This window comes from Topomyia yanbarensis, chromosome 3 (assembly GCF_030247195.1).
Source record: "Topomyia yanbarensis strain Yona2022 chromosome 3, ASM3024719v1, whole genome shotgun sequence".
NCBI classification, from domain to species: domain Eukaryota; kingdom Metazoa; phylum Arthropoda; class Insecta; order Diptera; family Culicidae; genus Topomyia; species Topomyia yanbarensis.
Window position 1 is genome coordinate 2,749,137 of NC_080672.1, and position 25,414 is coordinate 2,774,550.

Consider the following 25,414-nt stretch of genomic DNA (forward strand, 5'->3'; position numbering starts at 1 on the left):
TCTACAGCTCCAGTAGGACAACCCTCGAAAAAAAAAAAAAAAAATGTTTATTCTTTAAAAAACGTCAATGAATATTGGAGAACGGGCTCTGGTCGGCGGTACGACGCAACTTAGTCGCGATGCTTTCACAAAAGCGTTTCGTAAAACCGTACAACACGCTCGCGGAGTGCTTGCTGTTTCAACGCCATCTTCGATTGAACGGCCAGCACCCGAGCGAAAAGAAATATGCCACCCATTTCAATGCAGTCCAGAGAGCAATTCTATTGGAAAGAAAAATTACGCTCTTTACTTTAATTAGAGAAAGGTATTGAAATCATTATCATTTTTTATTGAACACCCGTTAGAATTGAAATTAGACGGAATTCAGACATGGCTCGTTCAAATCTGCTGTCTTGCACATTAGCAGACGGTTACGGAAACCAACTAATACTTCCTTTCCCGTTTCCGTTATTCTTTCTCAAACCGCTTACCGTTGAATATTTTACAATTCAAAATTCTATGTTATCATACAATTGGGGTTCATTTTAATGCGAGAATGTGAACTGATTCTTTCTAGTTCACAGTAGCGGTCAACTTATTAATACACCAAAGAGTTGAAACAACAAACCAGTGAAATTTTCATCAATATGAACCGATCAACGCTCACGGAGTTGATCCTTCCAACCTAAAACTGGTTAACCTTTCACAAAGTCGGGAGATCCTTTACCACCAACGGATAAACGCCTTCTCTAGAGCTTACCCCGATAGCAAATTTTCGCCTACCCCCGCCACGTTGTTGTGCAGTCTACCATCTAGCGATACAACTGCTTTACAATTTTGACATCCAGAACGAACCAAAGGCATCTAGCACAACTCGTTGTGAAGTTTCCCAAACTACTCTAACCAGCCTCACGGCTGCTGCTGCTGCTGCTGCTACTGCAAAAGCAAAACAGCAGCAACATTGCCAACCAAGGATCACACAATTTTCAAATATAAAACCATGTTTATATAGTAGAGCTTTACATAGCAAAACCAAACGAACTTTTGCCTTCCTTCCGTCCCTCTGCCTATGTGCGCACGTCGGAGCAACACTGCTGTGCAGTCTGCCTCCGTGGCATACATACTTCTACAAACGGCAGAGCGCTCTACCATCCCGTCCCATCCCTGGAGCGCGGATTCCTGGCTTCTGGGATGAAGCAGGTTGAATGGCAACGGCTACCAGTCAAAGCTAGTTTGAACTCGCATCTTCCTCTTGGTTAACTTTCAACTTTCTCGAGAGTCTCGACCTGGTTAGAGTTTTGGCGGAGGTGTGGGGAAGGGTTGGGAAAATGAGATTTTTCGCTAGGGTGGTTCGTGGATAACTAAACACCCTACGAAGGAAAATCTTTCCTGGGTCATGTTTGGTATTATACATTATGATCGTTGGCCGAGAAAATATCATACAACCACCCTAAGCAATTTATGTACGCTTGCAAACCGCACAAGGTGTAGGTGCTGAAGGATTTTCCGAACATCATCCTCATCCTTCGTTCACTCCATCAGAGAATTGGGATTAAAAGAGGTTCCGACATTTATAGCATTCGATAAAGTTGATGAAGATGAAACTTGTTCCTGCCTTCTCCGGGCATCCTTCCCCGTTTTGCCTTCCAGGTAGGATACGATATAGGCACGATACAATGGCTGTTGTTGTTGTTGTTTTTGCTGTCCACCTTTCAACCACCCACCGTTTTCCCCCCACACTCCTAAGGCTATGTTTTGAGATTTCTAGGAAAATTTACAATATGATTGCTGCCTACCTACCTTCGGGGCACCGAGTTCTGACAGTTTCGGAAGACACCGAAAGGCCAACCGGATAAGTGCCATCTCGCATCCAGAACAGATTTTCCTGTGCGATATCGGAAAATCTTCGGCAGAGAGAGAGGGAGGGTGTCTGATGGTACCAGAAACTGGGTGAAGTGTTTAAATTAAATTCCATGGAGGCGCATTGTGCTTTTCCGAATGGATCCATATTCCGACTAGAGCTCCTTCTACCGCGTTTCCCTGTCGAGTAAAGTTAGTTAGTTGGAGGGTGGGGGTAGGAGAAATTTTCACAGATTATATCATGTTAAACGATGGGGAGGGCGGAAGAAGCAGACACTAGCAAAGTTGATCGTTTGGTGAGAAGCTTGGAGCCTTTCGGAAGGCTCCACTCGGTTGCTATTTAAATGTTAATGTTGTTTAGGAGAAGCTGTGTGACATTTAGATTTTTGCCGGTGGTAATTCCACTGAAAATCCGGCAGATGTTTGTGACAATTGGGGTGGGACGAAGAATATATTCTGTTTGTTTTCCTCTTCGTTATGCGTTAGAGACCCAGCATATGTTTGAACGTTTCAGTAGCACTTTTAACTTTTGAGTTATGTGCTTTTTCACAGATAGTTTTGAATAGAAGTTTTCAGGCGCATATCACCTACTTCTCCCCGATCCTTGATGTAATTAAAGCTTACTTTAGCATACGCCCAGCTAGCTCCAAACCAAGCCCCGAAAGTAGCAAGTCCAACAAGCGAAACTTACTCAACAAAAAGGAACGAAAATGCCAAGAAAGCAAAGCCATCAACATTTTCCCCATCATAGTCCTAAAACGAGAAAAGTTTGTACATCTTCCTACCTTTCATCGGTCCCGTGCCTTTTCCCAGGATGAAAGATGGAAAACTTTTGCTTACTTCCCCCCTCCACCCTCTCTCTTTCTCTACCTCACCCACTTTATTCGCCATCCAACACTGCCAAATGCCACGACAATCCGATTGCAGCAAAACGGTAGCGCAAAACAACCGATGGAAGAAGTTTCTTCGTTTTCACCCGCCCTGACAACCTTCCCCACACACCACACCTCTCTAGGAATTGGGACGTTCTCAGGCTTCCATCAGGTGTGCCACGATTTCTGCCTTCCACTGTTGCTTCCTACCGATCAAGACGAGTTTTTAAGCCGAAACCAGACTACCGTCTTCTACCATCCAACGTGCACACACCGGCAAGGCAGGCAGGCAGGCAGGTCGGTCGAGCAGAGAATAGATGAGTAGATGAGAGGAAAAGTAGCAATTTTCCTACGAATTTGCTTTCGCTAGCTGTAAGCAGTGAAAGAAGCACGGCCACAATTCTGGGAAAGCTATTTTCTGTCCGCCGGGTGAATTGGGCGAATTTGCTTCCAGGTGAAATGGATGTGCTGCCAAGTTAGGCGATACTCAGCTGGAAAATGTTTTGGGGCGGGGCAAACAGTGCCGAGGTGTGATATTGTTCCGTTTTGTTGAGTTGGTAAAGTGAGGAAGTGTACAGTGATATATGGTGTTAGAGTATTCTGTCTAATGGTTGTTCATTGTGTCAGGTGGATATTTCCATAACTATTCTTAATTTGCAGTAAAATAAGATATATTTCCATCTTTTCAATGAATCAAATTTTAACGTGAATTAAAATTGATGTACCCTAAAGTAAAAGATCGATCCAAACTCCAATAATTGAGATAACCATACTTCTTTGATCTTATGCTAATGAATTGATCTTGTTTTTGTAAGTCAAAAGGTACCAGCCTTATACTGTGACAGACAGTCGTTTCAAAATTATATTATTTTATGTATTTATGCTCCATATTTTCCAATAGTGCCAATGCACACTGAGTCACAGATTGGATCTAGCAAGACAAAATTAATAGCTCGTTGAGCTTACGTTCTAGTTTTCCTTCTTTATTTCATGAGCTGTCCTTTTCAATTTTCAAAACACTGTGATTGCAGTATTTGCCCGGCTTGCTCACAGCAAGAAAGAAGTGATAGCCATATCAGAAAAATATCCAGCCAATGATTAGCCAAACGCCATTAGGTACTAATGTCCCACACTAAAAATTTCAGTGTGTCGATATAGAAGATCATGTTCCACAACAAAGATAAACTCAAGTTGCGTCGTATCTATGACACATGACAAACATATGAAACCAATTTTACAGCTGCCAAATAACAATGTTTTATAGTTCAGTAAATAGTGAAAGAATAATTTGTCGGAAGTGGCGGCCCCTCGGAAGCAAACCAACAGTATTAGTCTAAGTTAAAAAAGTGCACGCTTCATTAAAAACTAATAACTTTTTTAAATATTCTACCAGGCGTTTCTATACTACCAGGCGTTCGGTTCTTCAACCAAAAGATAAGAGTTCGTCTTCGCTTTCTTGTCAGCAAACCAGAGCTATATTTGCTTCCCGGGACATCACTCGGGACATGTGGCTTTAGGTGTTCACATATGCCGTGTGAACTGTTTGGAATTTTTTGTGTCTAACTAGTGCTAATTTGGGTACTAGTTTTATATACATCGTCTAACTAGACACCCAGATGGTGCTAGTTACTGACGAGATGAATTCGAAACACAAAAAAGCAAAACTTAATTCTTTTAAATACTGTTTTCAGTTCCAACCGCTCCATTCATCACTCTCTTTGGTCCATTCAGCCTTGTGTCCTTCGGCCTTAGAGCCATTCGTCCAAATGACTTTTCAACGTTATGACCATTATGACCGCTTCGACCGAATGTCTTTCGGCCTAACGGTATTCGGTCAAAGCACATTCGGCCTAATGACCCAGCACCCACACCAGTCAAAATAATGGATAACGGAACCTTGACCCTAATATTGAAATTTCGAGCGAGGATCTAACCTGAAATTTTCCTATTCTGGCAGTGGCGGATCCAAGAGGAGGGTCTTGGGGGTCCGGACCACCTCCGAAACTGAGAATTTTAAAATTAGTTTCCATTTTAATTTGTTTTAAACTCAAAATCATTTCAGACCAGATTCGACCACCAAAACTGATTTTTATTAAATAAGGTCATTACTTATTACGAATTGTACAGTGAATATTTCAAAATCGAACTATCTGACCCCCTCCGAAATTTTTTTTCTGGATCCGCTCCTGTAATTCTGGTATCGGTCTGCTATATTTTACCGACGGGAAAGGCTTTTTAAAAAAAAAAATGAGTGGGTGAATTCACAGTTATTCCACAATCCCCAACCCCTTTTCTGAATGTGCCACCTTTATTCGATTGTTCATTCAATAATAACTCGACGAGACACTCATCCCGATCATAATCGGCGACGGGAAACATTTCTTCCTTATACGGGTGAGCTTATGCAACTTTTACGCTTCGATTCATGGCAAAACCTTTTTTTTCTGTCTCCGAGAGGCTCTTTCGTGTTATTCACGTTTTTTCTCGGCTGCATCTGGTTCAATATGCCGTACGCTGTTCTGGCGTGTAGCCACTGCAAGCGTTCGGCTCTTAACCTTGGGTTTTGTCGGAATTTCAGGTCGAACCAGACGTAACGATAATGACGTACCTTTGTGGTTATTTTATTTTTTTTTCTCCACATTCTCCTTTTGCGGATGGTCCCATCATGCTTGCCTCACGATATATGATTGATAATTGCGAGGCTAAGTTATAGGATGGTTACATGTGGCAAAATCATTGTTTTGAGCAATATAAAATACCCATATCCCCTTACTTTTTTTGAAAGCATATTAATTTATCTAGTCTTTTTAAAAAAAAATATTGTGATTATTTTGTTGATACAATGAAAGACGATTTTTCGTTTTTTTTGTTCAAATACCAAATCCTTTTTCAACAAAATGATTTGATTTTGTTGAAAAAGGATGGGTCAAGGATAATTTTATATGCCTTAAGACCGTTTTCAAATTTTTCATGCGCAAAAAACGTATACAAATTCATATTTTTTTGCATCTTCGAAAAGCCAAAAGGAAGCGAAGAAGGGGTTTTCTTATGCAAATTGTTATGCAAGATTGAAGTGTTGTACTATGCAAAAAACTCAATCCATTTTGTTTTTCCGTTTTTGGAAAAATAAACCCAGGTAATTATAAGCATTGCACAATATTGGCTATAAATTCGCACATATATTGCATAAAAAACGGATTTAAGCATTTACAATTCAACCAAGTTCCATATTAGCATTGTAAATGCATAAAGGTACTTCTTCCCGAAATATAGGCTCCTTATACATATATAAAACTGATATAACGCATACATGCTTCAAGGATCCTTAAATTATGTATATTTAAATATGCAATTAGTGGTACTATAGAGCTAATACGATGACAACACAATGCCAATATAATGCTGTAAAATATTGAATTATTGTTTTACTTAAAACTGTTCTTTATCAAACAATTAAGAAGGTATGGTGTATACACACTAGACCGGCAACAATTTTAATTATTTTCGGAACACTGTTTAATCAAACGGTAATTGGCTTCACATACCACTTGTCAAATATGAGCTTTTTTCGATAACTCTAGTCCCTCTCGAGATTTTTCAAGCGTGTATGTGAAAATATATGAAACATAGGCAATAGAAACATTAAATTCAGTACAAAATGCCAGGATCATCTTGTGCATTTCAAAATCAGCAGATATATATCTTAAGGTGTAGGCATCAACATTGCTGAAGACTGACAATCGATCCGATTTTGCAGTAAAAAGATATTCTCATTTAAGATTATATGTTGCCTCTCTTCAAAGTTAAATAACTTTTTAGGGAAACCTCCAATCAGTATGCGATCTTCAACAAAGCTGTTCGTTATAAAATAAGCTACGTGACCGTAAGTTTTGACGTATGTAGAGTTGCTGTGATTTTTTTTGTTTTAATTTTATATTTCCGAATTTCCATATATATTATTATAAAAACTTTAAACCTCTTATGAGTGAATTAGAGCTATCGGAAAAAGCTCATATTTTGCATATGATTACCATTACCAATTACTATTCGAATCAGCAGTGTTCCGAAAAAAAGTGAATATATCGCACGTATCCAATTGTTACGTGAATATATTCGTGCGGGGATTATCATACATGAAGGCGATCTCACAGTGTACGTGTAAGACCAGGCATTCTTGAAATGAGTCGTTGGATGTGTGATAGAGCTATCACCTTTCATCTCCTGGGCTAAAAACGGTTTGCATCTTTAGATAAAACCAATTTGTCATTGAAAATCTGTAACCAATTTTCACATAAAAGCACTGCCGGTCAGTGGGAGGTGGATTGTGCGCATACAAAACAAAACAATCAAATTTCGATTTTGATTATTTGTATGCCAAATTCTATATACCATTCGGAAGGTGTTACAAATAGCTAACTTTCCACCACAGAACATATATAGATTCAAACTGAAACGTTTTGGACATTTGTTTGTCATGAACTGGGATTCAGTCAATACGGCTGTTGACAAGAAATACGTCTATTGTTCGGCACATTGTCCGCATGATGAGCCTTCTCATGTTTTAATATGGTTGTGACAGACTAAGGCAGAAATGGGCTTCTGCTCATTATCAGCAGTGACTTAAAAGTCCATCACATAATATAAGGCTGATCAAATATCAATTCAAAGAGCTCTGAATTCATGACATACTTAAACAGTATGGATCTGCTTAAGATTAATGCAGAAAATCACCCAATATTTTCACGATCTGATAATGCAGAGGTGTTAGATGTGACTCTCTGCTGTGACAATACACCAACTTTTATCATTTAAACATTTCCTTAGATATCCTCACATATCGTAATCCAAAATCTACGAACGGGGACCTCTACGAAGAGGGCTTGGCGACTAGGTTTCATATGTACCTTTCAACGATTAAATCGCCAAGTGACCTGGATGAGATCGTGAATAAAACTTACTCGTAGTAGCAGCATACCAAGAGGCTTGTACGCTTGAAGTTATGCTAGACTCAAAAAACTATGTAGACGACAAGCAGTTGTAGGAAAAACATTATGTTTCTTATTTTCCCATGCAGTGATAATCGGATCCGTATACTGCCACCTACCTGTGAAAATAAGAGCCATTAGATTTTCACTATTTAAATTATCGAACAAGCCGATACAACCTTCAAGCATATTTTTTCCGGCAGCTAAACTCGCTAGATTTGGTTCAAAATTGAGGCAACGTTTTGTTCTGGACTTGTCTATACCAGTAGAAAATTGTGTCCTAGATGGCTGTTTTCAACAAAAACTTTCACGTTGGTTACAAGACTGAACTGTATAGGGAAATATTACGTTCCTATCTATACTGAAGTTGAAGAACGTTAGCAAGCCATCAGTTGTAATAATAGCGGACCGAATTACCTTCAGGCGTTATCAGCTGATGCAGAAAAGGCACGCAATAGTAGACACAATTATTTATTATACAAAAAATAGTTGTTTTTTTCACGCAAGAGGGCACAATATCTAATTTAAAATTAGTTTTCAGCGTTTCGGATTCTCCTCATCAGTTACTAGCACCATCTTGGCGCAAATTAGATGTTGAATTTAAGCTATTCTATTCTATTCTAACCCTTACACAGCCAGTATTGAAAAGCATCCTGGAAAACACTTCAGTTTTTCTGTAGTGTCTTTCTTGTCAACATTAATATTTGAAGCATATTATAATATATCGCAAATATTAAAACGGCCAGGCCTACTGTGCAGAGTTGGGTTTGAAGATGTTTCAATATTATACGGCAATTGAATTATTCATTTAATGAACAATTCAACCAATGAATCGTTTTGAAACTTGAATGAGGAAGAAACGAGGACAACCGTACCGACCGTTTCAGTTTAGAGGGGGTTAGAATAAAACGTTGGGAGTAACTATGCTAAGAAGGTTAATGTCACTCCTTTGGTCCTTTGCGATGGGACAAAGGTATTTACACCTTGCCCTGACTCATTGAGCCTAGGTTATAGCGCCTTTACTCGCTCTCCTCAAAACTAATGCTGACTTCGGTCTAATGCTGATTTCATCCCTGGATTCGAGTCGCCCGAGACTCGCTCTAATATTTATTAAAGCCATATAAAACGACAGTTCAGAGCGAACCTAGAGCGACTGAATCCAAAAATGAAATAAGCATGAGCATGCACGCGGTGTGTGATAAGTGTTTTATTTTTTACATAACCCCATTATTTTCCCTGCAATGGTATTCTGGAAATTGGTTGATACTGAACTCTTGCACTACGAGTGTCAACATTCTGGGGATTTCCTCAGTAGATTGATCCTTGTCCTTATGGGCGAATCTGAAGATTTGATTGCGACATGGTCGTTCCGGAGCACGTTTGTATGAAGCGGTTTTAATATAAATAACGATCTCCTAAGAAAGGCTCATGAATTTTTCAACGCATTTTTCTGAGTTTCCATAGATATTCCGTGATCTATTTACGTATTCTAACAGTACTGGCCTCACGTATAACACAAGAAAGAAGACATGTAACAATACTCGCCTATGACAAAAGTATTTTTCCTTTTTCGATTTTTTATATCCCAGCTTCTTTACAAACTTTACAAATTTTCACTTTTATCAATTAACAAAGACCGTTTTGAAGGCCAAAAATTAAACAGGAAAGCACTAAAATTTGCGTAGGACGTCGATATTTTCATTAGAAATTTCGGTAGCACGATTATTTCGTAGAAATATGACGGATGATAAACAGAAGGTTTACTACGATACTTTCAAAACTTCTAGAGCCAAATGAATCCTTAGCCATCAAAGCGCAACAATCCCACTCAATGCTCCGCCTTCATGCCACCGCATAAAATGAATCTAGTCGTTGACAGTAGAGATGAATTTGAAGAAACCTACACTACGTGGAATTGTGTAAGCCCAGTATGCTTTGTAGATTACAAACATGACATCAATTCCCGTATAAACTACTAGAGGAGCAACGTATGAAAAAAAAACTTCAACAAATCATACAACCGTGAAACAAATAAAATGAAACTGAAGATGCTAGATTCACACGCTAGGTTTTCCATTTACAATTACAACCTATAAAGGTTTGTGTGGCGTTCGGCTTTCCGAAACAAGCTAACATACAATATAAATATAAGTTAAAAAAAAATCTAATGAATTAGGACAACTTTAACAAGAATAAAAGGAAAGGTCTCACCCGATGGCCGTCCGATTAACCTTTTATGAATTACTTCAATCCTGAAAAATTCGTCAAATTCACAATCGTAGAAGATCTCCCGGTTAAATTAGAGAAGCATTCGTTTCTTTTTCAAACCGCAGAATTGATGAATTTCGAGTTCCAAAATCATGGTCATCCTAACATGATGTATGCGGTCGAATGACATCAATCCGGAATGTGCTTCGATTCCTGTGTTGCTTCAGTTGATAAATGCTAGCTAATATCGTGAATTGTGCATGTACGAGTGCTCAGAGTTGTCTTCTGGGGCTGTAATATATGCATTTTGTTGTACTTCTGGATTCACCGACACCAACAACGGAATCCGAACTTGCCCAATTCCAGGCGTTGAACTTTGTACTGTTTGATTCTCTTGTTGAACCATTTTTATCTACTTTACAGTTTACACTCAATAACGTGAGCAAATAACAGCTTTTAGATGTTGAATTTAAACTAGCGCCAAAACGCCTGGCACTACGCAAAAAAATGTCAAACCAAAAAACTGTTTCGGATTCCGCATTATCATGAGCAAACCAGAGCTTCTCTGCTTGTTTGTCACTCGGAACATGCTAGTTGCTTAGTTCATGCAAGACGTATGACTTGGATTTAGGATGGAGCGTTTAATTTTGGTGCTAGTTCAGATTTAACATCTAATTGGCACCAAAATGCTGCTAGTTTTAAAAAACGCGCAGAAACATCCAGCGAAGAAGCAGACGACAAAAACGACGCATCCACAAATGCAAAAAGCAAACAAAAAAATTGAAATCACGAAAAATTGCAGATGGGGAAATGCTATTATCATTCTGCTAGAACATTTTCTGATTGAAAAGGGGGAGGACACGAGCCCCTCCCTGGAGCCACCAGTGAGATTGGTGGATGGGCAAGGGTTTAACACAAGTTATTCGGTTGAATCATGTAGTTGTTTAAGCATAGTTGAGCATAATAACGAAATAATGTTTCACTTTGGTTGACTTTTAGGCACTATTTAAAAATATTGCTCAGTATGTCTGTTGTTATTTTTAGTGACCGTGCCAGCTCATGACACAAACACGGAGACAAAAACCCGGATCACATTCGCTGACGAATCCTTCAATAACAGTGATTAGTATAGGATCGTATTAATTTCCCAATTCCAGATGGCCTGCAATCCCTCCAGAGTAATCATCCGCTTTCGTCACGTACAAGGCAACAGTCACATTTTCACCAGTCGCCAAACGGAGAGTACATAAAAGAGCGCTCCTTATTTCGCATCCTCATGGTTTATATAGTTATAAATGTACATGCTGATAAAATCAGTAACCCAAAACCAGTCCACCTTCTTCTTCATCGTATCCTGGCTAGATGACGAGGTCGCTATCCATCGTCGCTATATTACTCTTCACGCTCCTTTGTGTCCTTTCTATATTCCAAACAACGAAAAAAAAAAATACAACGCCACGAAAGATCGCACATTGCTACACTGCTCTAGCGAACGAAACCGATTTCAGCTGCTTTATTTTCTTGTTGCGCTGCTGCTGCTACTGCTGCTATTGCTGTTGCTGTCGTCTCGACATATTTTCTAGACTACGGTCTTATGTACATACGTACAAAAGTTACACAGCGTTCAGGCCATGCCACAGCTCGTAAAGCACTGAGCCACTTGGTAGTGTGTATATTTCCGTACATAAGCAAAAAGCACCAGACATCATCGTCATCGTCGTCTTGTTTTGGGGCCAACCGGTCCAACCCACCCACCACCCACTTTTTTGCTTGCGGACGAGGAGTGCTTTACGATCCACATGCCGCCGTGTGGCACTCACTCTCACCCCAGCTGTGCCACTCACTTGTGCGACGATCATGGTACTCCCCATGGTTGCTGTGATGGTTTTTTTTTTTCAGAGTACATAAGGCGCACGAGGAATGCGAACACGACGGAGAACAAACAAACCGAGAAAATGATGGAAAGGAAAAAAAGCTACACGCTCCACTCGGTATATAACACAGAGCCTAGGCACCACGATCTGTGTGAACATGTGGAAAAAGCTTCCTTTTATAGCTATTGTGTCCTTTCCCGTTGTACAGTTTCGTGCCAGTGGGAATAAGCACTGTGAGTCCCGAATGCAATGATTGTGGTCAAAATGCATTCCGAAACATTTATCAGTGTCATACTGCTGTTTGCGGTGATCTGCAAAAATATTATCACTTCCAGCAACAGTTCTACGAATACCAGCAAAAACGATAACAGTCACCGTCGTCGCAATGGCCATTCTTCAGCACCGGGTGTTCAAGGATGCAGGTGGCTGAGGCAGGCAGGTCACCACCGACAAACTCTGTCGGTATTCTATATGTACATACATTTAGTCCTTTTTGCCTGAACCACCTCCTAACCACCCGAAACTCGGAAAACCGATGGAAAGCTAACCCACTTCATTTCACTTGGTGTTCCCCCTTCATCGTCCCATTCATCCCCGGAAATGGCACCTTTGCCGACGAACGAACCTCGAGAAAAGCCGTACTACACACAGAGCAGCACAGAAGCGAGCAGCTTGGCAAAAGAAAATCACTTTATGTAGATTTGTTTGACGCTCGATTTTGGTGTACATAAAACAGGAGCCGCTCGCTGGAATGACAACGGGGAGGATGTGGTTGTGCTTTACTGCTTTTTACTGAAAACTTTTACCGCGAGGCGAATATTTCACATGAGCAGAACACAGTTCCACAGCGGCCGGGTGTGTGTGTGTGTGTGTGTTGGCTGGCATAATTTCAGGAGGCTGCTGCTTGTTCTCTTGTCGGGCGAGAACACGTATTGAATGAATGTGAAGAAGAGCAGATGGAACGAGTGATGACGGTAACCGGCACAAGTGTTCTGTTCGGTGGATATCTTCCGGATCAGGGATGTGTACCTATCAGGTTATGGTTAAGTGAGGGGAATGTTTTCGTAATGATTATGAAATGATGTTATTTTGGTATCGTTTATCGGGTTGGAACTTGTGCTTAGACAAATCGAAGATTGGTTGACATCCCTAGTAGCAAAATCAGTTTTAAAGTACTCTTGAAGGAGTTTTCATACATCGTTCCATGATTCTACGAATCTACGAGAAAACAGTTTACCCATTCCCTGCGTGTGATGCCATACGACATCACCACACATGATGTGCGTTATTTTATCGTATCAGAGGGCATGAACATATTCGAAGTAGATTTTGTATTTAATAAACAAAGCATAGATTAAGCTCTTATCAATTGGCCGAATGCCATTTAACCGAATGCCGTTTGACCGACTGTCATTTGGCCGGAAGATATTTGGATGGAAGGGCCGTTAAACCGACGGCTGTTAGGACGAATGATCCATTTGATCGAGTGTCATTCGGCTGAAAAGGTCATTTGGCCGAATGCCGTTTGGCCGAGTGCCGTTTGGCCAAATACCATTTGATCGAAATCCAGTTGGCGACTGCTAGATAATCAAAGGCAATTTAATCGAATGTTACAATTTTATTGATGTTGTTCCTTTTATTGAACTCACGCATTGTATTGTGTCATTGAATGTCGGATTGAAGAAAATACAATAATTTCTGTTCGAATAGCTGATATTAGAACTATCGACAATGTGTTGTTTCTTAGTGGCTGTATTATAATACAAAAATCCTTGACAATCTAGGTATGTGTCATTGTGTATAGGACTGAAACGATCCAATTGATACAGAGAATCATTCCTTGTTAGCGAACAGATTTTAGAAGAGCGATTTATGACAAAATTCAATGAAAAATGTAAAAAATGTAGTATACTATGTCCATCAATATTCTCGTACTCAATCAATGCTAATCCGAAAATGAATCTTCGTTAAATACTGAAATGTTTTCTACATTTTATTGGATACATCGATAAGAAAATTCTTCAAATTATGGAGATTCGGTTCGATGCCAATTCATCACTAAATAAATGAATTGCTAAATCGAAAAGTGCTTTTTGACTATTAATTTATTTACTATTCAATGATTTTGCATAACTGACATAACTGGTGATCAATTTCCGTCGACGAAAATTATTTGCTGCATTTAGTCCTTCATTTCTGTTTTTGGTATAAGTCCATGTCATTGTCATCACATTTAATTACAAATTCTCTCATATACGTACAAACGTACAAACGCTCGTTGCCTATGCGATAACACAAACCTGGTCACAACCGCGAGCATGGAATTGCAATTATCCACACATTCTTACGTCCACTATCTCACCAACATTAAAACACCCCGGTAATTAAGTAAACGTTACAGTACTATAAATTTACAAACGCGGTCTCAGGAGTAAACATACAAACGCCCCTGTTCGCGCGAAAATCAATCGGTTACGTCCGGAAGTCCCTTTTTCCGGCCCTAATAGCATAGGTCAAATGCATTCAGGTGGACCAAACAAAAAAATTACGCTCACATCCACTAAACAACACATTCCATGGTGACGAAAAAATTCGAATTTATACACGCGAAGTCACATACACGCGCAAACAATCAGATTCACGGCCCACGCGCGATCATCTAAGAACACACGCGGATATGCAAAAGCACACACGGTCATAAATTAGAATTTATACACGCGAAGTTACATACACGTTAGCATGATCGAGCGCGTTCACGTACAAACGCTCGAACCATTCGCCATGATACACGCGATCGCGAACTCCCTACGCCTATACATATCTAAACCGTGTAATGAATATCACATTCAGAATGACGGCCCGCTACAATTGGCCTTAAACAGTGTTTTAGTGGCTGACATTTCTCATCTCGTCTGAATTTGTTAGTGAGTGATTCTGGCGGTGAGTCCTGTCCTAGCTCTACAGCTCCAGTGGGACAACTCTCAAAGAAAAATCCGCTAGTTTGCAAGATATAACCATCAGAATTTTCAATTCAATGGAACCATTTGAGGAATTCCACGGGGAAGTGGCCGACCATAAAAATCCACCATCTCCAATTTTAACAAAAATTTGCAGCTATGTTTGGTTTATGAGTCTCCATGATTTCCACAGGTTATTAGACCATTTTGACTCAAGAGCTTTTCTATATTGTCCCCCATCTTGTAAATAGAATTGTATCCCTAGTTTTAAAACATCTGTGAAATTTTTCATAAATATTTGTTCCCCCTTTTGTGTACCAAACTATATTGTTAGTTTTAAGATAACTGTAAATATTTCCTAAAAAACTATTACTATTGAATTCCTTGTTTTAAAAATTTTCATAAAAAAAAATCTTTTGCCCCCTCTCTTATATATAGATTTTTTTTTTCTAGTCTTAAGATAGCTGTAAAAATTTTTCTCTTTTATAAAAAAAATATTTCAGCATTGTAACCTCCTAGTTTTAAGATATTCAAAATGCAAAAACAAAATAATTCGGCACCGCCAAGCTAACGCATTTGTGCCTATCAAATAAACGAAATGAAAAAAAAAGAGCTTTTCTATTCTATTCTATTCTAACCCTTGCACAGCCAGTATTGAAAAGCATCCTGGAAAACACTACAGTTATTCTATAGTGTTTTTCTTGTCAATATTAATATTTCAAGCATATTTTCATATGTCGCAAATATTAAACCGGCCAGGCCTACTGTGCAGAGTTTGGTTTAAAGATGTTTCAAAATTAAACGGCAATCAAATTATTCAATTAATGAATAATTTGAATGACGAATCGTTTTGAAACTTAAAAGAGGAAGAAACGAGGACAACCGTACCAACCGTTTCCGTTTAAAGGGGATATGATAAATCGTTGGGAGTGACTTTGCTAAGAAGGTTAATGTCACTCCTTAATATCTTGAAAACGACAACATTTTCGAAGATTTTTGTAAAGAGCATTTTGATTCGAAATGACATTGGGAATCACATTCTATAAAAATATATATCTTTGTCTGTAAAATAGTACAGAATTGAAAAACATGTACAAAGTTATTGTTAGAAAAACTTTTTTATCGATAACTTCTCCAACATGAAATTAGACTTAAAATGTTTCTTTTTTATTTAGGTTTTCGCTGGCAAAAAAAAAATTAAAAAAATGTTTTTTTTTAATTTCAATTTTCAATATAAATTATAAATTTTTTGAAAATCGGTACATTTTTTTTCAGTGTATATTTTTTTTAAAAGATTAATGAATGCCCTGCAACGCATTCTCGAATAGTTTTGCTGTACAAATTATGGTTCTTGAACAATATTTTTTTGAAAGTAGTGCACGCAAAAACACATACGCCCTTTTAAAAAGTTGCCCTTGAGACAAAATGATTTGATTATCTCTTGAATATACTTAATTTCCCACATAGGCGCAACGTAAAAAGTTTCATCAAAATCGAAGATGGTTGGTCACAATTTTTTACAAAAATGGACGGCTCTTCGTGGAATTCCTCATTTCAGCTTTCTATTTTTAGTCCGTTTCGCACTTAATCACATTTATACATTTTTCAATTATTCGCCTATGAACAGACAAACAGCAAATCGTAGCTGTTGCTAATTAAATCATCGTAACTGCTCAAATTAGATGTTTTTAAATAATTCTGTTTTCATTTTAAGAAATTTTGATATGCTGAATTAAATTTTGACAAAAGAAATGCTCTTACAGTGCAGGAATTGACAACCTTCTCTGCATTACTGGCGCTATTATAGAGCACGAATTCCGAACTGTTGAAATAAAAAACCTGTTATCAGCACTAGTTGTTCTATTAGACAGCTTCAATTTGCTGTAATTTTCCGCAATGATTTTGGGACGATTTCCTATGCTATTCTGCACTCGCTATGAATAATGATTTACGAAATTCCGTTTTTGAAAATATTAATCTCTTAATTAATTAATTTTGAGGTGATCACCATAAAGCAATTTTTCTGATATGATGTGTTAATGAAAAAACGAAAGATCAGTAGTCTTAAGTGACTGCCTTGAGTTAAACATATAAACATTTCAAGTAAGTTTAAGGAGTATCTAAACTGCATGCAGGTTCAGGATAACCTTCACTGAATTTCTGAATCTTTTTAGAACTTTCTGAATTTAGAATAAGAATGAGGAAATTTTGTTTGTTGTTTAAATTCGGCCATTTATGATTTTTCGGATAACATCGACTCCAGCTTCAAAGTTGAGGTTCTTTCGATATATAAGCTGAAATGTTCTTTGTTGCATGTCAAACTGCACTTAATAGAACTATAACTATATTTAAAGGCAGTCGAACCGTATTGAATTTTTCTGTTTCGAAATTCATCTCTTCAGTAACTAGCAGCAATATGGAACCAAGTTAGACGATGTATCTAAACTAGTACCCAAATTAGCACAAGTTAGATATTAAATTCGATTAGTCAAACGGCATATATGCCTCCTAAAGCAACTGATTTGTCCCGAGTGAGTGGTGCTAGTTAGGGGAGACAGGGTAACGGTGTATCAGCAAGAACTTCGAAGCATTCGCAATAAAATCATAACGCATGAACAGAATCGTCTCATTCCCTCATATTTCATGATTTCTAATCACATATTTTGGAAGACTTATGACAACTTTATCTCTTTTAATAGATATTTTTTGTTTTATAATAGCCAGAATAAATTTGCAATGAAAAACATTATTCCATTTTTATGTCTATAAATATATATATCGAATAAATGTTTAGTCTGTATAGCAAATTAGGTAACTTGTCATGGATCTGAGTTATTTCACAATTCTTAAATATACCCATTGGGTAACTGTGAAACGATGACGTATGGGGAACAGTGATTTTTTTTTGTTTCTGTTTTTCTATCTTGAAATGTAAATGGGTTCCGTAAAAATGTGTCAATTTGGCCAAGTTTTGTAGAAATTATCTTTTCTTTCGGAATTGTAGCTTATATGCAAATATGGTGATCCGATGTTATGCAATGATATAGTAATTTCTTTCGTGAACAAACGATTTTCGCCTCAATATAACATTAATTAGAATCGTTAGTACCTTTGTTCGTAATTTATTCAATCTGATCTTCCCGAATGAAACGTATCGAATGAAATTATTGAGCATCGTAAAAAGTGGCCAACGAATTCTAGGAAGGATTACCCACTATTTTTTCATATACGCCAGTTCGGCTTCCATTTCCTGACCCAACTGTCACAAATAGACGATCACATACACAGATAGACATACGACAGCACATAGAAATTTTACACTAGTACTAAAAACTACAATTATCACTACACAAAGGCTAATAGAGCAGATACGGAAATGAATCGTAGGGTCAAGAACGTTCTAAACATGACGCTTATAAAAACCAAAATAAGGTCTGTATTATAAAGTCTTGGTAACGATGAATATTAATGAAATGAAATCAATATGCTATCAATTCATTATTTAATATCCCGGAATTATCTGAATCGATTGATGGTCGAACTATGAAAACCCATCAAAAATTGTTAAAGGATTCGTCGGCGAATGTGATCCGGAATTTTGTCTCCTTGTTTGTGTCATGAGCTGATACGGTCACTAACTATAACAACAGCCATACTTAACAATATTTTTACATAGTTCCCCAAAAGTCAACCAAAGCGAAACATTTCGCCATTGCTAAAACAACTACCGAATTCAACCAACAAACTTATATTAAACCCTTGCCCATCCACCATTCCAACCCCATTCATAAATCTTCTAGCGGTGACCGGCAGCAAAACCGATCCCGACAGTCCGGTTATCCCCGATGACTATCGCAGAGCACAATTTAAAACAATACGACTTCAGAACAATTTTCCACAAACAGACAAATATAGAATCTGCCATTCGGATTGTCGCAACGGTAAAGGAAGAAAAAATAAAAAAACACGCCAAAGAAAACGAATAAGGAAAAACTGTCTCGCAAAACAATTATACTGATATTTATACCAGGAGAAAGCACGAGTAAAAGGTACAGCGAGGAATGAGATTCTAGTCCCAATTCCATCTTTCCATTCGGCAAACTTTCAGACCACACACACATACACATCGCTTGTCAAATCGGTGCACGGTGGTGGCCCTGCAAGCATGAACGATAGACTCTGCCAGCTTCTCCGGAAAACATTCGGTAGCAGCATTGTGTCCTTCTGCCGTTTTCCCGAACCGCACACCTAGCACCACTTTTTCCACACGCTCACCCCCCCCCCCCCCCCCCCTCCATCGATGGTAATCGGAAATAATGGATGGTGAAAAATTCTCGAAAAATGTACTTCAACTTTACCACACCACACCGGAGTAAAGTTCGAAGCGAAGCGATGGGGGTTTTCCGGTAGAGGCAAAAACTTTCTCCTGACTCTGTTTGTGTTTTATTTTTTTTCCTAGTTTGCTACTACCAGTTAGTTTCTGATAGAATGGAAGTTTCGTTTTCCTTGTTCTACAACAGGTGGATTCGGAGGAAATTGAGCGGAGGGGATTTTGGGTAGTATGAAACCCATTTCAGGTTTGGTGTGAATCCACTCCCCTCCGCTTTAAATAAAAATCAAATTTAATATAGACTACCAGCTCGTTTTGCAATATTAAGCAACGCATTTTTTCGATCAATTAAAATAGTTATGCAATTTTGCGTTTCGACCCGAAGTCCTACGTGATGTTCCGCAAGAAATGGTTTTTAGGTTCATTTTAAGCTTATAAGAACTAATTAAATCGAAACATTTGCTTTGGTGATCACTTTCTTAATAAACCGCAAATTTAATTCTGTTACAAAAAAAACCCTTAACCACATTCCCCGCAACCATCAGTACAGCTTCAAACAATAAATTTCGAATCAAACTTTTTCCTCGAACTACTGATTACCAGTAACATTTTAAATGGACTCTTTCTCTCCGGTTGAAGAAGGTGGCAACATCCAACATCGCTTTTTCACATTCCGTTGTCGTCCTCATGACGCCTGTTCTGCACCCAAACGACCTGCTTTCCCCAACCTCCCCCTCCAATTTCTCCCCCTCCCGGTCGACCATTCCGGAATATCAGCTTCAGAGTTACACACATATTTTATAGTCCTTTCTTCTTCTACGAATCCCAAATCTCTCGCCCTCCCCCATGCCCCTTCGACCCGGATCGCTCAAACGATCCTGCTCTTCCGCAATTTTCCTGAAGGCTTCGCTTTTTCCATTTTCAAGGAAAAAAAATAGCAAACAAGGAGACAGTACGACCATGCTTGCTTGCTTGCTTGCTTGAAGCAGGCAGAAAAAGTGCCTGATAGCATAGCACACTGGGATCAGGATTATGGTCCTCGCTTCTGCCTTTGCTTGCTTGCCGGTTACCGACTACCGAGAAGGTTAGGGTGGTACCAACAGCAGCAGCAACAACAACATAAAAAAACGAGTCCAGTTCAAGCAAATTGAGTGCTTCCACTGCCGCCGCCACTGTCGCCGGAAGGATAAACTCTGCTCCGTTTGGTTTATGTTTTCCGAGAATGATTTCATGTGTGGGTTGATTTTTCCCAGTAATACCAACCCATTCAATGGGAGACGACCGTATTCACCGATGGAAGCGCATGGTGTGCTGCAATGGGTTAGCTTTGGCACGGCACAGGCATAACGTTGGTGACGTTTCCGTGGAAAGGGAAAAAGGTTTTTTTTTTGCTCCGAAATATTGTCGTCTCTGTTGGAAGAGTTGGTTCTCGGATGCCTTGCCAACTGCTAGGCTGCTCTGGATGGGCGAAAGGATACCGAGAAGGTAGCAGTAGATACATATAAAATAATGAATAATATAAAAACGTGAAACGAAGATAACACGTTTCAAGTTTTCAAGTGGCTTTGAGGCTGGGTTGCCTTGTGTTTGCCTGAGTGAGATGCTCTCAAACTGAATCCAAAGACGAGCGCAGGCAATCTGACTACATAATTCAGCCGGTGAAACTTTGGAATACAAGATGGAGTTTAATCTGTGCTTCGTTTGCTAGCATGTCTATTCGGGTGGTCTTAAATTTCACATCTGGAACTTCATCTTTTTAAAATTTTGAACAACTTTTAAAAATTAAGCTAATGTTTTGCTTTTCTTGTTTTTCAGGTGCGTATACATAGGCTACGAAGTAACCGTAAGTTTTAACCTTAATTCGATACATCTGTTTTATATCCAAACAAACTTTCTTAACGAATTTAAAAAAGTCATCACACTATAAACAAAACTCCAAGCTGAACATACTGCACCAAAAGCGCTTTTTCCTAAGAGGATTCATACAATCGTGGGAGCCTATTTCCAAACTCTACTTCTTCCTTCCTCATACCAGTCGTCCAACCGACAGGTTCTCGGAACTACATAGCCAAAGCCATTGCAGCAAATCTGCCACCAACTCGGAAAATTCGAAACACCCCTCCCCCCGCCGATTCCAACGGCTCTGCTGCTAGAGCGAAAATAATAAAATGCCCCCGAGTAAAACAGCAACAGTGAAAAATGTGTGTATATGTACAGAATCAGAACGACCGAACCAGCCAAAAACAACGCACAACAAATGCAAGCCTAAGCTCGGTTCGAATGTACCTAGCTATCCGCGTGCTCTCACACCAGGGTGGTGCCCGAGGGCTTTTTTCACATTAACACCGGATATTCACGGAGAAATAATTAAAGTAAAGTAACAGTGGATTGTTTCGATTATTTGGAATATTATTGCAGTCTGGCCTTTTTCTTGCAAACTTAGAGAACTTAGATTTAAATGTTTCGTGATCCACTCGTCAGTAACTGACACCAGCTTACTGCAAGTGGATTTTATTATTAATCATAGCAGCCCTGTTTGGATAGCTGCATCTGTCATACGCAAGCGGTGGGTGGCAAGTCTAATTTACACTTGTATAACGATGGAGCTATTCAAACAGGGCTGCTATGATTAATAATAAAATCCACTTGTTTTGAAGTCATGCTGCTTCTTTAGTTAATAACTTTTCTCAGCAAATTTTCACAAACTTACAATGTTCCACGAATACGTTCAGTAGAAGAATATCTTTAGAATTATGTAGTGTTCTCATGAATTGATTGATGAGGTGATTTTTTAAGAATTTATTTTCTATGTTCACCGACTTTTCATACTAGTTTCCATATAAACTTTGAAATTTTTGGAGGGTCCGTAGACACAACCGATCGGTACCAAAATTTTAACATTTACTAAGAGCCATAAAAGGAATCAGTAGAGCCTGGTGGAGCTAATAGTCAAAAATTCAACCAGTCTAGTGTGCACGCTTAATGCAACTGGGTGGTACCGAGTGATGTCTCTGTTAGCCAGGCGCCAATTCGGTGTTAGTATGGATATATATTAGACCGACACAAAAATTGACTTTTTTTTCGGAACACCACTGAATCGAATGGTTAATGGTTCCAGTAGTCCCATTTCAATTATAAACTTGTTCGGATGCTTCTGGATTACTCACAAGTTTGTATGTAAAAATATATGAAATGTCGGTAATGGAAACAATAAATTCAGTAAAAATGCCAGCATCATCTTATGTTTCCTAAAATGCTCCGATGTACGGATCATAATTTCAGTAGACTGAAAACTGATTCGACTTTGTGGTAGAAAAATATTCTGATATAATGTTACATATTGCCTCTCTTTCTCGCACATGCTTAGAATAGGACATTTTCAAAAATTCCTCTTCGAAATCGATCTTCGAAATTAAATAACTTCGTCCTGTAACCTCCAATCGTTATGCAACTTTCAACAAAGTTGTTCGTTATCAAACATGCTACACTACCTGAAGTTTTGAGGTATGCAGAATAACTGTTTTTATTGAATTTTAATTTTTTATTTCCGATTTTCCATATATTTCACCAAAGAAACTTCTAAACTCTTGTGAATGAGCTAGAGTTATAGAAAAAAAGCTCATATTTGGCATATGGTTTGTAGGGCTAGTTACCACTTGATTTAGCAGTGTTCCGAAAAAAGTTCAAAATAGCTGCCGTCTAACTGGCAGCAAGCTGATGTCAGTTACTGATGAGTAGAACACAAAATATTCAAATTCAACTTAGCTATGTCAGGCATTTCATTTATAACTATTTTGAGTAAATGAGTCCGAATAATTAGCCACTTCGACAATAAACATTCATATGTTCATAATAAAAGGTATCAGCACTCACACATCTTCTCTGGATAAATAAATCGTCCAGATAATGAGAGAATGTCTTTACCGTGGTATCCTTTTTGTGCTCATTGTCTACTCCTTTGTCGGTTTTATTCGTAATGAAATGTGTACAAAGTGTTTGGTTCATGGTGAAGAACCTCTCGAGGGGTGATAGAGGATCATATTAGAGGGAAAAATGTTCTACTCATACCATCAATTCATAACCGTTACAGAGTTATTGAATATTTTTCTTTAAATAACTTGTGTGTCGTATACAAGCATTCAATTCATTAATATAACTTTTTAAATATCATCCTATTCCTTAAAAAAGGTTTAAATTATCAAAATGGACAACTTTCTACACTACAATATTGGCTGATCTCGTATATTTTCAAAGTAATTGGACAATTTTTGAAAATATAGTGTTTCATACAGTTTACGCTGAAACGGCTGAATTTACGTCAAAAGGATTTTCAGGATGCTTATCCAAAATATCAAAGCCCATCATTTGCTACTATGACGTAACTGATTATCCTCCTAAAAGTTAAATTTTTTCTTTGTACATATTATCTAATGTCTTTGAAAAAGTTGATGAGACTGCTTTCGCGGATATCTTTGCTAAACACATTAAGTATGTTCTTTAAACGCTCTTTTTGCTCGTTATATTTGGATAACCCGCATTTTTTTCGATATCTTTTCAATTATTATTCTCACGAGTTTCATATATTCTAAGAAGTGTGGACGATTGGAAGAATCGTCCAAAACCCCAATCGTCCCCAATTAACGCATATTTTTTCCTATCTCAAGTAATTTCGAACATATTGAACATTTTTCGAAAAACAATAGTTTTTTTTTCAAATCATCTATAACTCTACTGGAGACATTGAGAGGCATGTGAAAGCCATTGAGTTTTATAGGGCTTATGTAGTAGCCCTTCTACATAATTGGAACTAGAGTTGGTCGGTGTAAAGTCAGACCGGACTAAGTGACAAAATATTGTTTTCGAGAAAAACGAGTTTAAAGTTTGAATCGCAGCATCCTTTACATTATGATTGGAAATTATTTTTTGCCATAATTCTTGTTTATTGTTACTTATTTCAAATCTGGCAAGAGTCGAATGTTGCTGACGAAATTCTTTATCCAATGCTATAGTTATATCATTTTTTGATGTTTTGCGACTTAATCCGGTCTGACTTAACACTAGGGCATTGCAAAAAAATTTTTTTTTTTGAATTCTCAAAGCCTCCCCTCCTCTCATATTGTGACAAATGTCAAAGTAAGCTCAGATGCCAAATTTCACATCATTTGGACAATTCTAGACCCCCGCCCACTTCGCTTGAAATTTTTGAAATTGATACTGTGGGAAAATCTGGAGGAAAAATATATTAAATGCTATAACTTTTGAAATAGCAATCAGAAAATTAAAATTTATACCTCTTTTTAAAGGAAATAACCTTAGTATTGGGTATTGGGTCATATTGGTCCCAAAATCCCCTATTTTTTGAATTTTTCTGCTCCGTGGTGCAAACCATACATATTTTGCAGTTTTTCTAATGTAAAAAAAATCTCAGAAATCGTACGGAACCTTTTAGACTTTTGTCCGAATACGAGAAGTTGGGGTTATAGGGCCTTTTGTCATTTATGTTAAATTTTATCATTTTCTCGTGCATCCTTCATTCAATTTTAATAAATTGTACCTTGTTAAACGTTGAAAATTCTTAGAAATACAACAAAAATAGATTCGTTTGCGTTAAAATTCAAAAACATGAAATTTTTCGACATTAACTCTAACATTTTTTTTCATTAAATGTCCTAATACCTCAACTTCACCTATTTTTCCAGGTATGAAACTTTTCTCATGTAATTCCTAAGCGCATTTTTCACTATAAATAGTAAATTAAATAAAAATTTTGTTGTTAAGTGGAGTTAATGTGTGCGATTTTATGATAAAAATGTGAATTCGAGACTATATGTCAGATAATTTGATGTTTCTGAATTTTCCGGTAACGAATCTGTTTTTATTTTGTTTCTTAGGATTTTCCACGTTGAACAAAGTACAGTTCATGAAAATTGAATGAGCAATAATAGAGATATATGCACGAGAAAATGATAAAATTTAATATAAATGACAAAAGGCCCTATAACCCCAACTTCTCGTATTCGAACAAAGGTCTAAAAGGTTCCGTACGATTTCTGAGATTTTTTTACATTAGAAAAACTGCAAAATATGTATGGTTTGCACCACGGAGCAGAAAAATTCAAAAAATAGGGGATTTTGGGACCAATATGACCCAATACCCCACAATCCCGTATTTTTCTAGGAACAGGAATATCTTCATTCCAATACTAAGGTTATTTCCTTTAAAAAGAGGTATAAATTTTAATTTTCTGATTGCTATTTCAAAAGTTATAGCATTTAATATATTTTTCCTCCACTTTTTCCCATAGTACAAAAATTTCAAGCGAAGTGGGCGGGGGTCTAGAATTGTCCA

At 38.0% G+C, this 25,414-nt stretch overlaps 1 protein-coding gene across 5 annotated transcripts in view; it reads left to right on the forward strand.

The window, feature by feature from the left end:
- Positions 1-25,414, forward strand: part of LOC131693121 (zinc finger MIZ domain-containing protein 2) — a 240,130-nt gene that overhangs the window by 139,397 nt on the left and 75,319 nt on the right. For 2 of the 5 annotated variants that reach the window (XM_058980684.1, XM_058980686.1), the window contains one exon: positions 20,881-20,908. The exons of the other annotated variants lie outside the window; for them this stretch is intronic. The gene's annotated coding sequence lies outside the window, so the exon portion shown is untranslated. The remainder of the gene's footprint in view (positions 1-20,880; positions 20,909-25,414) is intronic. 5 annotated transcript variants of the gene reach the window in all.